Consider the following 5928-nt stretch of genomic DNA (forward strand, 5'->3'; position numbering starts at 1 on the left):
TATATATGAGTATTGGGTCGGGTGGGCCAGGTCGAGTTGGGTCATCCATATTTTAATTGGATTATTCCCTCCATTCCAATTTATGTGAAATTGTTTGACTTGGCATGAAGTTTAAAAAAATGATGACTTTTGGAATTTGTGGTCCTAAGCAAGTCAAAAAGGAGCCCAGAATATTTGTGTGGTTATAAAAACTTCTCATTAAGGGTATAATTATAAGTTTAAGCTAAATTGTTACTAAATTTAGAAAGGGATCATTCTTTTTGGAACGAACCAAAAAGAAAATAGGTTCACATAAACTGAAACAGATGGAGTATTATTTATTACACTGAAAATAAAAAGTAAAAACCTCAAAGTAAGAAAATACTACCGAAAATTATATTTTCCGATCAATATGATTTTTGCGTGAGTTAGTAAAATTTTTATGATTTTTGTGTTAGAAAATATAATGATATGACTTTGGTGAAAAAAAAAACCATAGTTACATGGTTTTTGTATGGGAAAATAAAGTTATTATATGACTTTGGTGAAAAAAAGTTATAGCTATATGACCATTTGTGAAATTTACCCTCCGAACCTCCCCTCCCCCTCCGAATTATACCTAAGGCCCCCGGAACCCCGTCCAAACATACCAACAAGTCCAAATACATTATCCAAATTTATCTGAAAGCTCGAAACAATATAAATAACATCAAAACAAAGAATTGAAGACCAAGATCTTTCACTTAACTTTCTAACTTTCAAACTCCGCCGAACGCGTCTAAATCCTACCAAATCAACTCGAATGAAACCAAATGCTGCACACAAGTTCTAAATGGACCTATTCCAACTTTCAAAACAATAATCCGAACTTGTTATCATCAAAGTCAACTCCCAGTCAAACCTATGACCTTCCTAAACCTTCAAATTGCCAGCTTTTACCAAATAGAGCCAAATCAATCTGGAAACCTCCAAATCAAATTCTGAACATACGCCTATGTACAAAATCACCATATGAACATGTTGGAATCATAAAAACATGAATCCAAGATTGTTTATGCAAAAGTTAAACCTTGATCAGCTCTCCAACATAAAGCTTCCAAATAGGGAATTACACTTCCGAGTCAGTCCCGAACTTTCCCGAAAATTAAAACCAACCATACATGCAATTCGTAATATATCATATGAAGCTATTCAAGACCACAAACCACCAAATAGAATGCCAATACTCAAAATGATTGGTTGGGTTGTTATATTAAGACTGCTAAAAATGAAAATAATATCACATAAATTGGGATGAGGTATTACCATTTTTTCCATCTTAATAAACTACTCCTAGGAGCATTTTTAAAAATGTTTTAGAACAGTAGGTCTCTAAAGTTTTCTAAACAACAACAACATATTGTAGATGTGTATACACATTTTGAAACTTTGAATTGCTGTAGAAGCATGACCTAGAAATGTTTGTTATTAATATTTTGAAACTTACTTTTAAATCTTGAAATGTAAGACTTATGTATTTGGGGTAGAACACTTCACTCTTATGGATATTATTAGCTTGTTGGGCAAATTAGATTATGAATACTTTTATTATATTTTTTTTATAAAATTTCCCATAAATTGGGAGTGTTATATTACTTCAAAAGATCGTTATCGATATTACAACACGAGGGTAAAGGCTACCCTTCCAAAAAAGGTGGCAATGTGATAACAAAATCAGATTCAGCTGTCACAAACACAAAAAGTTCTAGCTTACAAAAAAATTGGTCTTGTCATACTTAATTCTAATTCTTGGAGTTTGGCTTTTGTCCAAGTGAAATGGGCCTTTGGCTGCTTTAGGCAGCTGCTGTCCAGAAAAGAAGAAAGCTCCATTTTGAGCTTTGGATTCCATTTTTGCCAAGTTGTCTGTTAGTTGGTTAACTTCTCTATAAAAATGAAGAATGTCTATATTAGACGAGCGCCTCAATTGTGCTATCTTCTCTGTGATCTTGGCCATTCTGTAATTGCTCTCTCTTTCTTCCCCCCTTAGCATGTCAGTGAGTAGTAGAGAGTCAAGCTCTAATGTGAAATCTGTATAGCCATTTTAAATACACCAGGTAATTCCTAAGTATGCTACGTATTCCTCCACTAGATTATAGTTGCTGCATCTATATGGGACAAAGAAAGCCATGATAATTTCACCATTGTCTCTTCTTAAAGCATATCCTAATACAACACTCTCATATTTCTTGTTGAAGCTTCCATCCTTATTTAGTTTGAGCCTTTCCAAAATTGGTTCTTGCCATTGCACTACCACGAGACTTTGTTTGGGATGTAACTTTACTACTGTGTCGCATAGCCTATTCCAAGGCAGTTTGAGATCACAATTAGGATAGGCTTTGTTGAGAGCAGCTTTCACATTCCAACTAATTTGTTGCTGCAGTTTATAGAAGTTGAATTTCTTCTACTCACCATACCTGCAAGCACAAAATTCTTTCCACAGTACACAATATATGATAATAGGTGTAATACTTAATACCAGTTTATGTACATCATTGATAGAATTAGTATTCCCCCAATTATTTAAGATATTTCTAATAGGGTGAGGGTGATAGCTAATGCCAAGTTGGGAGCCAAAGAGTTCCCAAAAATAACGGCTGCCTGTCCTTCTACAAAAATATGGTGCATATTCTCATAGGCAGGGTTCTCACAACAGTTACACCTAAAAATAATTTATCTCCCAAACCTAGAAATAACTTCATCAACGGGGAGTTTTCTTTTCCAGAGCCTCCAAACCAGAAATGACATATTAAAAGGAATACTAGAATTCCATAACTTACCCATAAAGTGCTGTTTTGGTCTAGAGTTTCTTACCAAATGCCAAGCTGTCTTGTTGGAATATTTTCCATTCTCCGTAAGATCCCAATAGATCTTATCTTCTTTGTCTTGGTTTCCAATGTCAATGCTAAGGATATGGTTGATCAGGTATTCAGGAAGAACAATATTCATTTTATTAACATCCAACCTGCCTTCAATGATGAAATCATTTACCAAAGTTTTATGGCTCTTCCTAGTAGTATTAACTAGACCCGCAAGGTGATCTTTTAAGGTCCAATTGTCCCGCCAGAAACTACTAGATCCTGAATTAATTTGTCAAATCATGTGTTTTTTAGCAATGTTTCTTATCTTAAGGACATGATTCCAGGCATGAGAATTACCAGCAGCCCATTGTTTCGAGACCAAGTGAGATCTAATACAATATTTGCTCCTAACATATGTTGCCCAAAGAGATGATGTGGACCTAATCCTCCATCATCATTTTATAGCCAACATATCATTGATATCCTCCAACCTAGGCACTCCAATACCGCCCTCATCAGTAGGCACAGTGAGGTTGTTCCAGGAGCTCCAGTGATACCTTTTGTGCTCACTTGAAGTACCCCAAAAGAAATTAGCAAAATATTTTTCAATTAATTTAAAAGTAGCTTTGGGGGGGGGGGGGCATAGTAGATAATGTGTAAATAAGCAGCGATTGAAGGACACGTTTAATCAACACAGACTTACCACCATATGACAACAGTTTGCCCTGCCAACCATTGAGCCCTTTCACAATTTTACTAAGTAAAATGTCAAAATATTCAGCCTTTTTCCTACCCACATAGAGAGGGAAACCAAGGTAAGTGGGAGGAATGTTCTTATCCATAAATCCAGAACACTTCCTAATTCTATTAATCATGTTAGCTGCAGTCTTAAGAGTAGTTAAGAAGAAGCTCTTGTCTCTATTAACTAGTTCAATAAAGCTTTCCTCATAATTACCAATTTGCTTTATAACAAGCTTAAAAGAGTTAGAGTTACCGCTGAAAAAAATAACAATATCATCTGCATAAGCTAAGTGATTATCTTTAGGAACCTTATCATGCATAGAGAAAGGAATAAAATCAAAGTGATTGTATAAGTTATTTAGGGACCAGGAGAGAACTTCAGCATCTATAATAAACAGAGGGGGAAGAGGGTATCACCTTGTTTAAGACCTTAGGAGGAGGAGAAAAAACCATGCCTCGACCCATTGATAATGATCGAATACCACACATCCTAAATCAAATTATGGACCATGTCTGTCCAAGGTCTAGATAACCCAAATTTTCTTAACACAGAAAGGACAAAGGGCCATGACATTCTATCGTAGGCCTTAGCCATATCAAGTTTAATGACTACATTACCACCCTTGTTCTTATCAGAAATGTTGTGAATAATTTCTTGAGCTAATAACACATTTTTATAGATTAGCCTATCCTTCACAAAGCCACTTTGATTAGGAGAAACTAATTTATGCAATAACAGCTTGAGCCTTAAAAAGAGAATTTTAGAAATGATTTTGTTAGAGAAGTTGGACAAACTAATTGGTCTAAAATCTGAAAAACTAGAAGGAGAATCAATTTTGGGAATCAAAACTAAGCAAGTATGAGAGAAGAATTTAGTCAAACCTTTTCCTTTGAAGACCTCTAGCACAAAAGCAATGACATCTTTTTTGATGATTTCCTAGCAATTGTGAAAAAATGCTCTGTTGTATCAATCTGGACTAGCAGTGCTTGTCGCGCCCCCTTTTTCTTCCTCCCTTTTTACGGGGAAGAAAAGGTCCGGGTTTTGACATTAATGGGGGGTAATAACTTATTTCCTTTTGGGAATTGGGTATTTTGAAGAGTCGCCACCTAATGGATTATGGTGCGTTAGGGCACCTAAAGCGATTAGCTCCTGGATTGGTTTGCATTACTAGAGATTTAGGATATGGGCTCGAAATAACCTCAAGGGGAAGGTGTTACCCCTCTTGGTCCACAACTGTGGGTCCCGATCGAACTTATATTTATGAATTAGCCCCTTAACAAATAAGTAGTCGAAACAAATAATTGGAAGTAAAGCACATTGAATGTTGTATAATTCAAGTGATGAGACAAAGATTGTGTACATATAGGAAAAGTAAAGAAAAAGGATTTTGGAAAGTAGGGGTCCTAGGTTGATTAGCCTATAGGATCACCCCATGCAATGCCCGATAAATACTCCTCAATGAAGGGCTACACGTACCTTAGCGCGTAGTTATCATATCCCATATCTACCCTTTCCACCCCTTGGTCATAGCCTAAAGCGTTCTAGTAACCTTGACAATGCCTATGCGTGCAATACCCGTTCCTTCCTTGTGGCCTTAGGGGTATTTTAGGACCTCTAAATTTGGGCAGTTCTAGACAACCCCTAAGGTTCTTAAAAGGAGAAAATTCTAGGCGATAGGCAAGAACAATTTAGGACTGCATATAAAGCAAGTTAAAGGCTCACAGTTACCTCCTCAAGCATATCACATAAGTGCACGTCTTCAAACAACATTCATACACTTAAGAAAACAAATCCTAGAACATGATATCTAAGTAAGCAGAGGTTATAAAGTACTGAATTAGGCCAATATGTGAAGGTATGACGACCCAGCCGGTCGTCTTAAGAATTAACGCCCCGATCCCCTATTAACTACTTTTTCCGACTTTATTTTTGCTATTTTGATTTGCCGGGATGTTCGATTTTGAGTTTCAGAGAGTTTTGGGACATTTAGTCCCTAAATGAGAGCTTAAGTGTTGGAAAGTTGACCGTAGTCGGAACAGTGTGAAAACGGTCTCGGAATGGAAATTTGATGGTTCCTTTAGCTCTGTTAGGTGATTCAGAGCCTAGAGGCGTGTTTGGATTGTGTTTTGGAGGTTTGTAGCTAATTTGGGCTTGAAATGCCGAAAGTTGAATTTTTGAAGTTTCCGGCCCGATAGTGAGATATTGATCCGAGGGTCGGAATGTAATTCCGGAAGTTGGAGTAGCTCCGTAGTGTTGAATGTGATGTGTGTGAAAAATTTTAGGTCATTCGAACGAGGTTTGATAGACTTTTTGATCGAAAGCGTATTTTTAGAATTTTGTAGTACTTAGGCTTAAATCCATGGTTAATTC

This window comes from Nicotiana sylvestris, chromosome 12 (assembly GCF_000393655.2).
Source record: "Nicotiana sylvestris chromosome 12, ASM39365v2, whole genome shotgun sequence".
NCBI classification, from domain to species: Eukaryota; Viridiplantae; Streptophyta; class Magnoliopsida; order Solanales; family Solanaceae; genus Nicotiana; species Nicotiana sylvestris.